The sequence below is a fragment of the Glandiceps talaboti genome, chromosome 4, assembly GCF_964340395.1.
Source record: "Glandiceps talaboti chromosome 4, keGlaTala1.1, whole genome shotgun sequence".
NCBI classification, from domain to species: domain Eukaryota; kingdom Metazoa; phylum Hemichordata; class Enteropneusta; family Spengelidae; genus Glandiceps; species Glandiceps talaboti.
This window is the reverse complement of record NC_135552.1, coordinates 13061308-13081044: the sequence shown is the minus strand read 5'-3', so window position 1 is coordinate 13081044 and position 19737 is coordinate 13061308.

Here is a 19737-nt window from a genome sequence, read left to right as displayed (position 1 = left end):
GCATGTGTATAATCACATTTATTTATATATTTTTATGTATAACATTGCAGGTAAGAAGAATAAATATCTGGAAATCTTTAAATTTTATAACACTTCTTCAAAGATTCTATAATTTGTTTCTCTATCTTGATTGAAAAGTCACAACTCTATGTGTTGGATAGTATTGTACATTTACAATTTATAGCTTTATTAATCTATAATTTAGATGAAAAATGTTAATTTAACCCTGCAGACCTTCTATACAGGAAGCATAACAGCACATATTCCAGCATTTTAGGAAAAAAAACATTATTTTGACTTCAATCCTCAGAACAGCAGCAACATATTAAGGTATTATATATGGTTAAAAAAAACACCACCATTTCTACCTACAACATCACTGTATTTTAGATTTTGAAATCTATTACTTCAACTCTGATCTTTTACAAAGGGAGCATAGCAGTATAATATATGTGTATCAAACATATTACCATTTTCATCTGCAATACTTCTAACATTTCAGACAAACATAATCATTAATTTGACTTTGGTCCTCCAAAGAGAGAGCATAAAGGTACATATATGTTTAAAAACATATTACCATTTTCATCTGCAATACTTCTAACATTTCAGACAAACATTATCATTAATTTGACTCTGGTCCTCCAAAGAGAGGGCATAAAGGTACATATATGTTTAAAATCATATTGCCATTTTCATCTGTACTATTTCTACATTTGAGACAAACACGATTTGACTCTGGTCTTCCAATGAGGGGGGCATAAAGGTACATATATGTTAAAAAAATATTTGACCATTTTCATCTGCAATTTCATGATTACTCATTTGACTCTGGTCTTCCAAAGAGGGGGCATATAAAGGTACATATATTATATGTTAAAAAAATATTTAACCATATTCATCTGCACTATTTCTACATTTTAGATAATCTTAAATTGACCCCAATTCTCAACAGAGGAAGTAATACAGGTTAAGATGGTCCAGTGCCCCCTTTTCTGTTATTTCAATAAAAATCCAGGGACTTCCTGTGGAGGGAAATCTCATCTGACAACTCTTTAGTACATCATTTATGAAATGTACATTATTTATGGACATATGCAAAACGCTGTATTACGTACGACAGACTGAAAATTATGAATTTGGGATATGTGATATGATTAGCATAAAATATATAGATATGTCATCGGTTTGAAAAATGAGTAGAAAATCTGGATTTTATAGTCATCTCGGCTTTGACTAGAACCGACTATTTTGGTTAAAAATCACAACACGAGATATAGCCTTGATTAACTTGGATGAATGCTATAAATAGCTTGTAATGTTGACTCCAATTTGTCTACTACATGGATTTGAAATCTTTACAATATAGAGACATATAGATCAGTCTGGTGTCAATTTCTCCTTTAAATTACACACTGGCATAAATCCAAGATTTGACTTCAAGAAAACAAAAAAATCCATTCTTTTTGTGTCAGAATATTAGATACAAAGAGTAATGTATTATAGATATTAATATAAATGTGTCATAAATAATCAAATAAATCGTGTCACATACAATTATTAGCTTTCTTTGTAATATATTGAATATTGTATATTCATAAGATATTCATGCTTGACAGCTAGAACACACAAAAATGATTAATATTGAACAAAAAACATATGACATATATTGTCAAATATTCTTGACATTAATAATTTCATGATTTACTGATAACAAAATTACAATTTTTCACAGTAACAATCAGAACATATGAAATATACAATTATTTTCAACGTTTGAAAAATATTGAATGATGATATCGTTTTTGATCAATTCAATATCTAACGTAATATAGATTTTCAATTTATCAGAAATTAGCAGAAGAAATGATTATAATATTATTATTTGATAATACAAATGCAACAACTTTTCAAATATCTGAAACATGCTTTATACCTGATACATAAATTATGACATAAAAAAAATTCATAAATTTATCATGAAATATTTTATCAAAAAACAATAATATAAGTGAAACGGCTATTTTCAAAATCTCAGTAACATTTGTTTTAGCACATCAATTTCTTTAAAAAATTATAACGTAATTATAATTTATCACAAAATGATTATAACATATTATCAATTTGATAATAGAAATACGATAATATTTTCATATCTAAAATGTTATATCATCCGATTTGACATCTAAATTACAACAAAGTTAAAATTTATCACAAAATAATCACAATTTATTATAAATCTGACAATACTGAAAATGCATCAAATTACTGTATTTCCAAAATTTGAATAAATGTCAAATTCTAACAGCATTACAACAAAAAAATGTATAAACCTGATGATAATCGAAATACAAAATAATTTTCACCCTCCATGATATGTTTAATAATTTCACCAAACTGTTTCATAAGAAATCAGCTCAAATCAGTATCATTTCACTGTACTCTGTAAATTGTAATATCCTATACTACGTATACAATAAAGATCACATATTTTAGTGACGAAAAATGAACTTATAAAAATGACAATAAAATTTTGATATTTTTCCTGGTATAATGTGATTGTGTTCAACTTAATGAATCAAATTAATCATTAAAGTAAACATGAACACATGACAATACTTTAGTGAAGGTTAAACATACACATGGTTTCAGAGTGGCTACTTCACGTAGATCACTCCCGTTTGTGAAACCATGATCATACATACATGTATCGCATATATACATACATGTCCTATACCTGCCGTCTGCAGCTGTTAAGATCAAACGTAACGATCGAGCTGTCATGTTCACTCTCAAATGATTAGTTTGTCTCTCGGCATGGATCACTGCCAATCACCCAGATAAGAAAATGACAACTCTATACTCACATTTTTCATGTCATTAACATCAAGTTCTGACATGGAGGATTTCTGGCTTAGTAAAACCTTGTAGTTTGGGTAGTCGGTATCAGTAAAGCAGTAGCCATGAATACATGTCAGCTATTACGACGACAACGACGTCTGTTAACGTTATGTGTGCTTGGTGAACATCCAATTGATAATACATCTCTACATTATGTATGTACGTACGTAGTGTCACCAAATCGTCCTATTACAGATTTGATGATGAAATGAGATCTGTTCTGCCAATGCTGAACTTTAAAGAATTGAGTCTGAAATCCATGTATTAACTCAATCCACATGTCAATTTAAATATTTAATATATATCATTATCTGGTATGTCTATGTAGTGTGTGTGTGTGTGTGTGTGTGTGTGTGTGTGTGTGTGTGTGTGTGTGTGTGTGTGTGTGTGTGTGTGTGTGCATGTGTGTGTATCTGTGTGTTTGTCTGTGTCTGTTCAATTTCACTTGCCTTCAAAGCAAATATATGTTACAGTGAACATTTTTAAAATCTTGGCGGGAAAATGTACATAATTTTTAAATTAACATTTTCTGTTTCTAATAATCTATTTTGACTTATGTACAAATGTATGTTCAATTTCACTTTGATGAGTCAATCGACATATGAAAGTGTAATGTAAGTTATTGATTATTTTTCAAATCTTATTGAAAATATACATAATTTTTTTAATATCTTCTTTTTTTCTCCAACTATGGTATAAGTTTCCATCTCTTTGGAGATGTATTTAGTCATTCAATTTTATGGAAAATCATGGGGGGGAAAATGTATCTTATTTTTCAATTTTTTTTCTGAACTACTGCATGTTATAGTATATACATGTACACTTTACGGACAATGTATAAATTTGTTGATTTTGGAAACACTGAATATTTTTTAAAGTATCTTTTTATATTTCTCTTATGATAAATTTCTAACTGCTATGTCTGTGGTATTCTACATCACTTCAACAATTTAGATGTCAAGCAGATATAAGTACAAATAATTAAATAAATTTCAGTTTTAATCATGACAAAACTATACATGGATTTTCATGTACATGTATCTCTCTTTGTTGTTTCACAATACTATTAATAATGCTATTTCTAAATGTTTTGCTGTGGGCGGCGCACTCATAGGTAGGTCGTAGCCACTTCTGTTTTGCAGTTATAATCAATTGTGTTTGCAATAGCGTGTGCAGCGGCATGTGGCATGTGATCTTCCTAGCTAAAAGCACTTATAAGTTCCTGTCTTAAAAAATACATATTATCTTATAATATGTAGAGATATATTTATAGTTATATTCAGTTTTTCAAAACAAAATAATCTTGAGCAATATTGCGACGGCGGTCATATGATTAACTCAATCTTCCGAAAGTACTTTCGCTGGATCGCATGTCATTGACACACACTATCCCAGACGTGATCAATTATAACCAAAAAATTGAAGTTACTGTGAACTACCTGGAGTGAGTGTGCCACCAGCGGCAAAATATTTTGAAATTTTACTTTAAAAAAAATATTAAGAAACCTTTATTGTTTAATTGTACTTTTTATGATTCAACAAAGATTATAATATATTTATAGACCAAATAATTTTCATTATTCAGAAAAAAATTCAATCAATCATAAATTTGTAATATCTTTAGGTCTTGTAAAACTCAAATTATACAAATTATTTGTGGATGTTATATCAATTCTATAATAACAATGCGCTCAAAATTACACAAATTAATTTTGGACGTCATATCATATTAATTCTGGGATAACAATATAGACATGTTGTTTACGTCGACTGTAAATCAAAGAGCTTGACCTTCTCTAGCTACCATTCATGACAAGTATTTATAGGTTTCCTGGGCTGAATACTTAGAATGGAAAAGTCGTTCAAAAACAAAGGGTATGATACATTGCACTCTACAGTTAGGATTCCCTTGCTAATTATAAGACATATATTTTCCTGTCCGGCACAACTACATGACAGGAAGTATCTCATAATTAGGATAAACATACTTGTTTTATTTTTTCCATAATTAGAAATAATTCTAGCAACGTTTTTGTTGAGGGTTGTCTAGAGGTTTTTGTTGAGGGTTGTACATACGTACGTACGTACTTACATACATACATATACATACATACATACATACATACATATATATAAACACAAACAAACAACATATACCCATTTTTAATATAATGATTCTTAGTTTTTCCATCTGTTCACAAAATGTGTGTCTACATTGTACATGTACATGTCCATGTATACGCTTCAGAAAAATCATGGATTAAAACATGAGTTGCCCTTGTACACTCGTTAGAATAGGAACCTCATCCATTATACACGATGTGATCAAATTTGATGAGAAAAGTGGCAGACATTAAACATAATTGTGTTCCTTGCAAAAATAAACGGTTTATAAACTATGATGGTAAAGAGAGCATGAAACCTTGAACTGTGTTACACTTCCTGTCAAAGTCCCATCTTTCTTTCTATATGCAGTGATAGTGCAGCTGTATTAAATGATTTGCCATTTAGTGGTCACGTCATAACTTAAAGTACCACAGTCAAGGGATTCTTTTCTTTTACAGTGATTGCTATGTGTTACCATTTCATAATCAATGTCAATAACCGAGGGTTGTCTGTGGCAAAGTACTTTAGCTCGGACTAGAAAACCCTGTACCTATAGGAATCCTCTTAGCCGCTATTTGACACAGTACTAATTGGACACACAGCAATTTCTTTTGATGCACTAACATTTGATGTCCCCTATTCCTCACTATGTAGTGATTGACTAGCTCACAAGACAACCCAATTTTTATCATTTTGACCGTAACAAAATGTTTTGTCTTCTAAAAGTTTTATTTATTAAAGGGCACACTAACTGTAACTGCGTTGTTACTAATGGTTTAGTTATTGGAAACTCATCAATCTTAATGTGTAAGTGTATGGGAAAATTTTCAGAAGCTGACAATGTTATCTAGTGGCTATAACTTAGGGAGCAGTCAGTGACATACACAGCCATTATTCAATCTAGTGATTGCATACAGAATCCATATATATGACGGACTTGCTGAATTACGATCAAATATACATGTACCACTCACCCTGTCCATATCACACACACAAGAATTAGTAACTGACCAATGTATCATTTTTGTCACAAAAGAAAATTGGTAAAAAATTCATCCAACAAATTTCTGAATTTATTTAGACGAAAACAGATGATTATTATTAATCCCCTTGTTGATGAAAATATTTAAAATGTTATCAGATATGTAATCAACAATAGTTATTTTTAGCAAATGATTTTGAAATGCTAAATTATGACAATGGTTTTGAAAAAAAAAATCGCATTTTGTGGTCAAAAGATCGATGGATGTTTCACATTAAAAAAAATAATTTGTTAAACGTGGGAAGTGTTTTTAATTATGATTTTGAAATTTTGAATCATAACTATTAACTGTCACAATAGTTTGTTCTCATTGATAAAATACAGCATTTTGCAGTCAAAAGAAGGACATACCATTTCAGCAAAATATTCTAAAATACCAAATTACAACAAAAATTTCGCAATTTATGGTCAAACAGAGACAAATTACGAACTTATTTTAAAACGTTAAATTGCTGCAATAAGTCTATTCACACAGCATTCCATTTACAGTTACGTGACAGATTCAACTTAGGAGAAAGGTTTTGCTATGCAGAACAGTTAAGCTGTAAAATTCTCACAGGGGTTTAGGTTTGTTCACAGTAAATTGAAGCCCTTTATGGATTCCCGCAGGGCTGAACTCAAGGTGCTATACTAATTCACATGGCAATGAAACAGTCCACAGTTTCTTTGTATTGTCTAAATTACTGACCAATATAACCCAATTAAGTATTTTTTTTCCAGAATAATGTCTTTGGTTCAAATGAACCTGAATTGTTTATAGAAGGGGTCATAAATCTCCATTAATACATACAGGTGGCCATATTTGCTCAGAATGTTAAGTTGGTGTATACGTGACGGCAAATTTATTTTTTTATTCATCTATAATTTTCTTTAAATTTTCTGTTGTAACTTGACCATCCCAGTCTGTGTCTGATATTCTGCTTCGACAATCAAATGAAAAAAATATTATATTGAAATTTTTTTCAATTGACTGAACATTCTCAATTTTTTTTTTTAAATATAGCACCTGTGAGTCAGGAATGCATTTGCTATGGGGCATACTGGATAGTTATGGTTTCTAAGGACTTTTTTTTTTATCATTTTAGAAAGTTGACTCCCTAAACTAAGCACTTCTGAATCAAGAATGCAAGTTACAAAGGGCATAGTTACAGTTTTTATTATTATGGCCCATGGCAACTGTGTTCTTCACTTAAAGGTGGGAATGAGTTTTCTAAAAATGATTTTAAAAAATTGAAAGTCTATAAAACCATAAGTCATGGTTTCTAGGGATTTTCATTTGTTTTAAATAATTTTTTTAATAGAAAACCAATCTCCCTCAAAGTCAATAATACAGTCGCTATGGGCATTGGTCATGGTTTCTAGGGACTTTGATTATCATTTTAGAAAAGTCATTTACCTTGACCAAGAATATATATAATCTTACTTGACTGTGCTAATATTAGGCAATAAACCAACTAACCACTTAAGTCAGTGTTACACAATTTCTTACAGTAGAATTTTTTGACAATTTCAGTAACTTGGAGGGTTATTTTTTGACAATTTCAGTAACTTGGAGGGTTATTTTCAACAGCAAATCTTTCTCAAATGTTAAACATTTCTGATGGCAGATTTAAAGCAGGGCATTGTATACGAGCAGCAGTGAACCATTCAATTATAGTCAGTATTCACTTTATATACAAAACGACAGTTTTATCCACTATTGCCGATACACCAACTCTTGTTTTTAATCCTTCATTAGTGAACTATGTAGAGAGTAATTCTACTGGTATATAAACATACAAAAGGGCATTTTGGAATCGTGATGAACTGCCCTGACCTGTGACCTCCAAATACATAATTCAACAATGCAAACATCCACCAGTACTCTCCATTTCACACTTGGATCATTGCATTTTGATTGGAAAAGGAAAACACGTCAAATCAACTCGCAATCATGAGTAGAAAGTGAGATTCTGACATCAGAAAGGGTGAATGAATTATCGGTACACGTCAGCTAGTGCAGTACACTTCTACCATCTAGGTGTGCCATACAAATAGCTACTATTCAATTTCTTGGTCGACACCATTAACTTCCGCTCTATGCACTACACACGCATTACTATAGGCGAGCGTGAAAACAAATCGACCTTCTTGTTCTATTTTGACCCTCTAGCATGAGGTGCTGCTATGCGAGGTAGCAAGAACTGAGAAATGACATATCACACTACGGCGTATCAGGAAAATAATTTGTGAACAGGTCAACCTGTTTAGTTAATACAATGAATCAATGTTTTTACCTTTATGTCGAGTTGAAAAGAGGAAATTTCACATGCATTTAATATTTAAAGTACTAAAGTGATGTACAAACACCTGCAGAATTGTAGGCAGACAGCTGGAAATCAGAACTAGTTCTACATCAACACAAATATGACAATTATCAGCAGCTTATGATACTCAATGGTTGCACCACTGTAAATTCATCTTTTAACCCATCTCCCCTTTATTTTATAGTAAAGTATAGAATACTCTTTTTTATAAGTAATGTAACCTTATGCACTTTGACCATGATGTTATGATATTTTAAGAAAAAAACATTATTACTATCATTATTTTTAATAGTTTAAAGGGACATATATAAATATATACTCAGTTTGTAACTTTATATAAATGTATTTTTTGAATGGAGGGGACTTTTGCGAGATTTAATTCGCTGCATATTAAATAGGTACACATAGTGTTTTAGTCACTGAAGCATACTTAACCATCATTAGTCTAGAGGCTGTCCGTGGCTTCAAATCTTTTCTCATGTCTAGGTCAATGAGGTGCTGAGAGGAAATCTCAAATTTTAGTTCCGCTGAACTATTTCCATGGTCCACATCAGATAACAATTGTCTATTTCTTTTGTATTCATTTTGTATATTTGTATCATATGTTTAAAGTGTAGCTTATTTTTGTTATCTGGTGAAATAAATTTCGTCCATTCATTCATTCATTCATTCATTCAGACCAAGCCATCCTGTCAATAACATCATGTCTTTGTTAATTAATCACAGAAATCAGCCAACCGATAAGTTAGGGTTTATTGGGGGCCGTTACATAATGTCCAAATTTGGACATATTTATACATTACATTTGTCAGCTCAGGATGTTACTTATATACAGTTTACATCATTCTAACCATGGTGTGGGGGAAAGGGGAGTCCTCATTTGCATAAACAACTTGTGGTTCATGATTTCTTATTGAGTTAGACAGGGTGAAGAGATTTTGAGATTCAAAGCCACGGCTAGCATCTAGACTATCTCACTAACTGACAGAACGCAAACCTGGTATTTAGGCATAATATAAACAATTCAGTGACAAGTTTAAAATATATGAAAACTACATTGAACAATTATGATTGCATCAAAGGCCAATCCATAAACAACATTACACTGGAATTTATAGTAATCAAGGTTTTATTTAAGTATTTTCATTCTGAGAAAAAACTTACAAAAATGAAAAATTGTGACCCAATTCAATTCAAACAGGTTTTGACTACTTGTTCTAATATTAGTGAAACTTTACATCTTCAAAATATGTTATTTCAAGGTATTTACAGAAATAGGAAAACTATCAATAAGTTCACTGCATTGCCTTATTTACAGTAACTGTTCATTAGATTCCTAACACCTGAGGTTCTGGAAGTATTGAGTTTACTTTGACTACAATAACAGGCAAATAACACTCACATGTTTATGTTTTCTGAAATCAACTTGAGAATTTGAAAGGAATTTATAGAACAAAGTGAAGCAAACAATAATAAAAGCTTTTAAACTCACCGACTCTGTAATACTTTACATTTAAATTTCCTCACAGGCATTTTTATATGTTTACACAATGTAATTTATTGAGTGTGATAACACACACCACTACATGCCCTTAGAATTTGATTATTTGGTGTTTGGTATATTTTCTTCAACATGGACTATACTTTCCAGAAATCAATAAAAACCACAATGACCATAGCTATATAAGTTGTATTTACACTTTAAAAAATCAATCCAACTTCACTCAGAAATCTTTCCTCAATCCATATTTACATACTACGCAATCAGTAACTAGGTTGCTATGGATACCTCTAGGCATCAAATCGGTCGAACAGGAATGTTTGCATGGTAGTTCAAATTGTGAATACCATATACGCATACACATATTGATATGTAGTTCATGACAGTATAACATGTAGAAAAGTTAGAAAATCGTTACAAGTTATCATGTGATTCATGTGTTCACTCATTGACTCTCGTGTAGGAGGGTCTATGATTCACTACAAGCATGAAATCATAACTTGAGTTTTTTAAATCAAATTTCTGGAATTTGATTTCTTTTTGTCGAGCAACTAAGTCAGTGAGTGACTATATCTAATATGAGTGGACATGAATTCAAGTTAAAATCAACTTAAAAATGCATTTTTCATTTTTCATATTTGTCAAAGATGATATGATTTTGTGTGATTAGAAAGACTACTAAATGTTTGGACACGAATTCAATTTTAAAACTCACTTGTGACTGTCAATTTATCCTTAAAATCATTAAAAAGTTGACTTTTTTTCCACATTTGTCAAAGTTGATATATATTTTTTGTATGATAAGTAAGATGACTATTCAATGTACATGTACGGACATGAATTCAATTTCAAAAGTCATTATTTGTGAACGATAGAAAAATGACCAATTTACTCTTTCTGATTGTATGAGTGTGTGTGTGATACTATCTCAGATGGTAAAATTGATAAATGAGTCAGACAATACCAATATTTGACTTTGTAATTCAATGATCATTCTTTCAATCAATGCATATAAACTGACACATCATCGTATTAGTCACAGTGTGTGTTGCAAACCCTCTGAAGACGTCACTATATAAACAATGGTCAATCTCCATGTTTCTTTTTCCTGTAAACGCTGCTGATATTGAACGTTCATAACACAAAACATTTTTATAAATTTACTGGTACATTCTAAAATAAGGTAGTCTACACATCCTGTCAGAATTGCATTTGCAGGCTACTGCACACTGAATATGGTAATGTAGAAAATGTACTGGATGTTCAGGCATTTTGGGAATTACTGAATTCAGAGAATAAGGTAGTCCGTAATAATACTGTATAGAATTGCATATGCAGACGACATGCTGAATATGATAATGCAGACTAAATAATTTGATAATGTAGAAACTTTGGGATTATTTGATACGCAGACTACAATTGCTGATGAAGATAATACAGAAATAACTTGCTACATGTAGAACATCTAGGATTATATTGCATGTGCTGACATACAATTGCTTATAATACTACTGATTTGATAATCATATAATGTAAAAAATATTTGGGGTTATCGCTTAAGCAGACTGCAATTGCTGAATATAATAATGTAGAAATAACCTGATAACGTAGAAAATTAGGGATATTCTCAATTCTCCAAAGACTGTCCATTATCTATGTATCAAAGCAATCATTTCAGTGTAGTATTATGAGAAGCAATACAAGTTTAATATGAGCATGGTACAATACATTATGAGTTCAACACAGTGATACCTCATAGTTCATTATTTAAAACATTCAGGGTCCTTATACTTTTTTCAGTAACACCCAATATGGATGAATTCAATCTAGAAAGCAGAAAGGAGGTTAAGTTTAATGGTTTATTGCTTTACGAAATCATTAGTGCCAAAACCAATGAAGCGTAATTGATGCTAACTGAATATTATCTTTTTTCCATTTTAAGTAGTATGGCCATATGAAATAACGTGTGAGTGGTTTTTGATAAAATGTCATCCAAGATTGGCTGACATACAAGTAGGTGGGAAAGGAGGTATAGTTGCATGAATGTGTAGGCAGATAGGGAATACGTCTAGATAGTATATTCCTTTTGCCATCTGTCTGTATATGTGTGTATGTATGTATGTATGTATGTGTGTGTATGTATGTATGTATGTATGTATGTATGTATGTATGTATGTATGTATGTATGTGTGTGTGTGTGTGTATGTATGTATGTATGTATGTATGTATGTATGTATGTATGTATGTATGTATGTATGTATGTATATATGTATGTCTGTGTGTATGTATGTATGTATGTATGTGTGTGTATGTATGTATGTATGTATGTATGTATGTATGTATGTATGTATGTATGTATGTATGTATGCATGCATGCATGCATGCATGCGTGCATGTATGTATGTATGTATGCACATGTATGTAAACTATGTATGTATGTATGTATGTATGTATGTATGTACACATGTAATGTGCATATGTGTCTGCAATGTTTCATCAAATAGTGCATCTGTTAGAGTGAAAAAATGTCTGAGTCACTAAGGGAACAACTAAACACACCACCATCACCATGTGCCATGGTTGAAACTGAAATTCACGAAAATTACAACTATATGTCATTAAATGTGCCAGCTTTATAATAATTCAAAAAAACCCTGGAGGGACTTTGAATAAAATATATGGCTCTACATGTATGCACACAATCCAACACAAATGTGGTGTCTGAATCCCATCTGTGTAATTGTTACAAACTAAAATACTTGTCCTGCTTTGAATTCTTAGATAAAGGAAACATTCTAATCTGATTACCAGCATAGTCTATTTTACATGACTTTTTTCTCTCACCCAGCGTTAGAACAAATTTAATCACTGAAAAGGAATGTTCTGTCATTTTTTTAAAAGCCTTTTCCAGTCCATGTATATATACATGTCTCTCTTTTTACAACAATGCTAATTCTTTACATTTTCCTCATATCACTAATGACCATGGTTTTCTTCCTAATGTTTCAACAAAACTGTCTTGAAATTTACTTGTGTCAAGAATTTCTCAAAAAAATTGCGACCCTCTAACGTGGTTACAATAAAATTTTGTTAAACGACTTCAAAAAAGAACTGATATGTTTTAGGGACAAGATTTCATTATTTTCCAACAAATCGACTGGCCCACCAGTTTGTGGGACTGCAAAATGACAAACAGGACTATCCTAGTACTCAGTGTTCGTAGATTTAATTTCCAAACTTTTACAAGGGTTCTCCCTTGTCTACATGAGTGCCGATCAGTCAATAACAATTCATGAGCATTTACATACATTATGTGAATTAGCTATACGGAGCATTAACTGGAGGTCACATAGAAATACACAAACCAATTGCGAATGTAATAAAACAGGCCGTTAATAGTTATAGGTGAATTTTTGAGTGAAGTTAGAAGCAAACCAGTATGGGCTGGCAAGAGATAACTAGATACATAGTAAAATGTACTTGTACAACTGTAATGAAACAGTATGGACAGATAAATTAAACACCATCAATTCATCAATTTCCATAAAAGTTGTTGAAAAATCCACTTAACAGCTATCAAGGAATGCCTTGATATAGTGATGTTGAACACTAACAAATATCAGTTACAATTGTGTTTTATAAGAAGTTACTCCTAGCTATGAAATCTGATGAGAAGTCAGCAATGAAGAGAATTACTGACCCTTTTTATATTCACATCACAAAGTTAAAATCTTTATTGTGTCCACTGAGATTCTTCTTTCCTTGATGGTAGGGATGAGTTTACGGTATTTTTCGTTTCTTCCATTGTATCATCACTTTCACTGAAATTCTTCTTCTTTGATGGTAGAGATGAGTTTGAGTTTGTTGTATTGCCCTTTCAATGTATGCCTTTCCATTCCCTTCATGTCCACTGAGACTATTTTGGTGGTAGGGACGAGTTTCCTATACCTTCAATTTCTACACCTTTTCTTCCTTTCTACTATCATCAGCATGTCCATTGAAACTATTTTAATGGTAGGGGTGAGTTTCCTGTATTTCCCATTTGCATGTCTGTTCTTCCCTTCAACCATCATAGCTATATTGAGACACTTCTGATGGTAGGGATGAGTTTGCCATATTTTCTTGACTTTCCTGTCCTTATATCATCAAATCCATTGAGAATCTTTTGACCGTGTGTAGGGATAAGTTTGACATATTTTCATATCCTTGCCATCTATCATCATGTCCACTGAAATGAGCCAGTCAATACTAACAATACTACAGGGAAACCAGTGGGAGAGTACTGGGAAGCTAAGTGGAAAGTACCAAAACCCAGTTTTCATCTATTTTCAATTATATTGATAGCATGGAATTTATAACATATTTTATATCACTAATTACTACCAAACTAGCGTGGGTGCCATAAATGTGTTGTCCCTTCATTGCGAAAGCACAACCATGATACAATCTTTGATGTTTTTTATGGATTTTAGTCTCATTCATTCTTTCTGCTGACATCTCTAGAGTGTTTGAAAATCATAAATTAAAGAAAAAAAGACTTCATCGTAGCACAACTGAATAATTACCACCTTCAACAATTCTTCATCTAGTAAATATATTACCCCATGGAACGTCAAAACTTAAAGAGCAACTCCCACCTCCCCATCCAACCCCGCCACTTTTAACATTTCACCCAAGCTATTTGACCAACTTTTTATATGCAACTCTGAAACTCATGTAAGGCAATCAGCTAGTCTAGTGATTTGAACCTGAAGTGTTTTGCATGACACCACACACACACACACACACACACACACACACACACACACACACACACACATTCTGCCACACAAGCAGAAAGACACATCAACATGCCCATAGTAATAGTATTCAAGGATCATACAGTTCAGTTATGCTCAATAACAATTCACAACATATGATTGTACAAAGGTATGTTTATCCTTCAAGGCCAGTATCTTTTCTTTTCTATAACTTTTTCCAGATGATCTCTATTATCTCAGTGACCATGAACAGATCATAAACTCAAAATTAATCTTTCATAGTCATTTATTGATATTGAAATATTAGATTGTTCTTCTATGAAATGGTTGAGTGCTTCTTAATTCTAAAGCATGTCAATTAGTAAATGATTAAATTTCATGCACGACTGAAGCTAAAGCAGTCCATTCCCTTAATAAATGATTTCATATGGACATATAACATTGGGCACATCTGTCACAGCTTCTTTTGACCTTCACATCATTCCTTACAGAAAAATATGAAATTTTATATCATCTGAACAGGAAATTCACAATCAATATTTCAAGTTTTCTTTCCAATGACTTATTAATCATCTTTAGAAGTCACATACATATATCATATTATATGTACAATTAAATGTTTGATTTTGGTACTCACACCAGAAATCTTATTCCAACTCAATATATGTTCCCCATCATATGAATATTCAAACTGCATGTAAATAGTGTATAGTCTTTAAAATATATATATATATATAATTAAAGGGATCAATGACCACTGAATGCATTTTATGACTCCTTGAAATGCAACGAATTTTTTACACTGTGGTGACGTGGTATGACAGGGACATTTAGCATAATCCTGATACAACTATACACTTAATGTGAAAATGCCATAAAGTTGCCACAACGATTCAAATTCTATTCCAGGAACTTGTAATGTAGACCTTTTAATGTGGTGATGGGAAGTAAGTGGTGTTTTCATTGTTGCTTCTGATTATCAAATGTGACATTAAACAACATTAAAATTGCTGTTCTTGCATGCTGACCTGATGGGGTGAAAGCTTATAGTCAGTGTCTACAGAAACCTTTTAAGTTGATTGAATTTTGCATAGTCATATTTGATTTTGACTGAAAGGTGAAAACTGATCGTATTTCACTGGATTAGGCTTACATGTACAAAAATTAAATGTAATGCACAAATTTAAACCGTGATAGTGATAACTTCTTTGGGACATAAGATTTTACAAGACTAGTGTAATTTTTTTCACTGTACAATGTACTTTAAATGTCATTTCTTATACTCCAAACATCTCAGTCTAGCCCACAATCACTACAAAGGGAGAAAGTAGTTAAAGCTTGTGTCTTGTCCTTTGGAAATAATAAAAGAATTTTTGAGGTTAATTCAACTGTTTGTTTTCAAGGAAACTGTTAATCTTTTATTTTCCCCATACATTTATTAACAAGGTATTCAGTATAGCCATATTGGATTCTAAAATAACTACATTTTTATTGATATTTGGTTTTATTAATCTTTCAAATATCTGTACAATGACTTCTGAATTTTTTTCTTGATTTTAAAGGGGCACAAGCTGAGTTTTAATATATGTATTTGGGTGTAGTTGTTGCTGCATATTTAAAATGTATATTCATAGTATTATACTTTATACTGAGCCATCACTTGCAATTGAAAGAACTCAAACCTGGTATTAAAATATAACTCATAAACGATCCGATGACGTAATTTATCATGCATATAAAAAAAATGTTCCGGAAAATCCCTACTGTGCAATCAACTGATCTAACAATGTCGGAAGACAATCATAAGAAGACATGCACTGATGTCAACAGTATACAGAAACGTTGTTTTATTCAAGTTTTTTCATTTGACTTAACTGAGAATGGGGTGGCGTTTTCTTGAACAAAGTAATAGCCAAAGTTTAAAGAGGTTATCACTGAGGTGTATTCTGCATTAAAAACACTTGAGCAATCATATCTTTATTTTGCTGATAAATTCCTATATCTGTTACATGTCTATGTCTCATTCTACCAATTTATATGCAAATAATAGACTGAAGGTCACAGGTCAATGTCTTAAAAGAAAGCTTGCATCTGAAAATACATTTGCAAGGACTCTCTGAGTACTATAATTTTCAAGTTAAGCAGTACTTACATGTATTGATTTTTATCTACAAATACTGTTGGTTGCCATTTGGGTAAACAGATCAGCCGAGTAATGTGCATATATGTCCCATATAATATGTCACCCTTGTGCCAAGTTTAAATGGAATTAGACACTGCCATTCAGATAATGGGGGGGGGGGGGGGGGTGCTAATAAATATCACAACTGTTATTATTATAACTACATCCGGTAATGATACAAGGACAGGGTAGTGACAATTATACAACCCAAGCATGCAAATTTCCAACTGTGGTAATTGCAGCCTTCAATCTCTTTACACTAAAGTGAATCTATGCATAATCATTCCATTTTGCAGTTTTCAGAAATCATTGAAAAAGTTTTGTGTTTCTTCGGTAGCACACGATGAACAATGAAACGCTGGAGGGCAATGACATCTGGTGACCTTCACGTGTTATTTTATGAACTGAAAATAAGTGTGATTTTAATAGCATAGTGTGCACCTCAGAAACAAAAAGGTTTTTTGCTGTTACTTTGCTCAAGAAAACTAAATCAAAACTAAAACTCAATCCATTCAAAAGAGAAGAGTCACCATACAAATTTTTGACCAAGTATTATTAATATTAACCCATTTTAGAATTCAAAATGGCTGCTCAATAAGTTGCATTATAACTGTACGGGAAATACTGTCGATTCCCAAGATATGGTAAAACACCAGATTTCTTTTATAATCATGAATGTCAAACTTAGATTAAAATAAATTTTCAAGAAAATTTGGAATCGAAGTGCATGTTAGCATCAAGACAGAGGACAGAGGCTCACATTTTCTTTAGCCTGAATATCAACTTTTCATCTTTGGTATTTGTCATTTGCCATATTGTGTCAAAAACCAAAATTCATTAAAAATGTCTTAATTTGATAAATTAAGTTGAATGTCCACTAATATTTTTGTACTTGGAGTCTTCTACAGTAGATTCTCTCTTTTTGATAGAAAAAATATAAGCTAACATCAGTGTAATGACGTTGATAAATTAGTCTTTGGTATTAATAAAACACACGCAATGGTTAGAAAACACCACATCCATAAAATTGTACAAAACAACCATTTTAGTCTCTATAGAAGTACATGTCAAAATAACAAACAAGACTTTAAAATGTTATTATATCTGCCAGGGTATACAGGTACCTGTCAGTGTATAATAGTGTAGCGGAAATGAAACCATATTAAAGATAATTTTCATAATTTCCATACTGAATACAATGGTTATTATTCATAATTGTTTATAACTATACAACATTTTATCATGCTAATAACAGCAATTACAGTTTTATGAGTAATTCAAGCATACAACAATTATCTGAAATCCTAGAAGACTTTCTGGCTTGAAGATCTATTTTGAAATATTTCAGTCTACTGGGATTACACTAAGTGCAGCTATAAAATTTGCAACAGTCAATCGTCACCTGAATATACGACTTTGCGTGATTTTCGAACATATACAACGATTGAAACCTGAATACTTATTTTTATTTGAGTATACTGCTTAAAAAATCATTCGAAAACTTTACACAACTCCGCAGCGACAATGTTTATAGATGAGTGGAGAGGTTGTCATGTATATTTCGCTTCATTCAATCTTACGAAAATATCTCGAAAATCAGAATTACAGACGAGCTTGCTGACATCCAATTTGAAAAGACGTGATTTTGTAAATGTAATTTTCCAGTCCATACAGCAATCCAAGGGTTCACAGATAAAAGATTATTGATTTGGATTTCTGTGGCTCTAAGCAAATCAAAGAACCACTACGCGTTTTTACAAGCATGTAATTTGTGTCATGTTTCCGCTACCCATTTGCCATTAGCCAAATACCATGTGATAAATTTGGCTATTTTTGCCGATTGCTTTTTCATTCGTCGTGGTGAATTTAATGGAGACTGTCTGAGTGTTCGTTGAAGATGGTACATTTGTGAAATTTGAAATTTTGTTTTTGCATATGGAGTATTGCAATGTATAGTGCAATTTCTGAATTTTTTTATGCATGTATATTTTTTCTGGATAGTTGTTCAATTATACTTTCAAATGTTTTTTGTGGTAAATATCCTGCAGTTAAAATTCAAAGCACAGCAGACAGTGGTATATGTTTCTCCTAATGAGATGCAGACGACATTGTAACAGTTGTTTAGAAGCTCCTTAGAACACGGTTCAATACAGCACCCCAGCTGAGCTCTGTTTCAAGAGAGATATCACAATGCCAGTTACATTTATCACATTGTATGTAACAGAGAGCAATCCCAGCAATCTGTCTTATCAAGCCCATAATTGCAGACATATAGATGTGCCCAATTGTAAATTTTGATCACATCCACAAATGCTATCTACAATATATCTATAAAATTGCAGATGTTGAAGTCCACGACTGCAGCTATACAATGTAGTTGTCTACAATTGAAAAGGCACATGTATACGTGCATGCATCTATAATTGCAGATATCTATGTCTACAGATATTGGTGGACAATTACAGATATTGAGTCTACAAATACAGACGTCAACATCCACAATTGCAGACATCAAAGTCCACAATTGTAGTGAGCCATTGTCCACAATTGAACATGTACTATGCATTACAGATATCTGTCTACCATTGCAGTTGTTGATGTCCATAATTGCAGATGTTGATGCCTACGATTGCAGTCTACAATTGCAGATGTGCACCTCTAGAATTACAGATGTCGATATACATAATTGCAGATGTTGATGCCTACAACTATAGTCTACAATTGCAGATGTCCACCTCTATAATTGCAGATGTTGATGCCTACAACTGTAGTCTACAATTGCAGATATATATATATGTCTACAATTGCAGATGTCCACACACCTATGAGCTGCAATTGCAGATGTCGATGTCCAGAAATTGCAAATGTTGATTTCTTCAATTGCAGAATCGTTGACATTCACAATTGCATAATATGTAAGGCCTAATAAAAAAACTTGT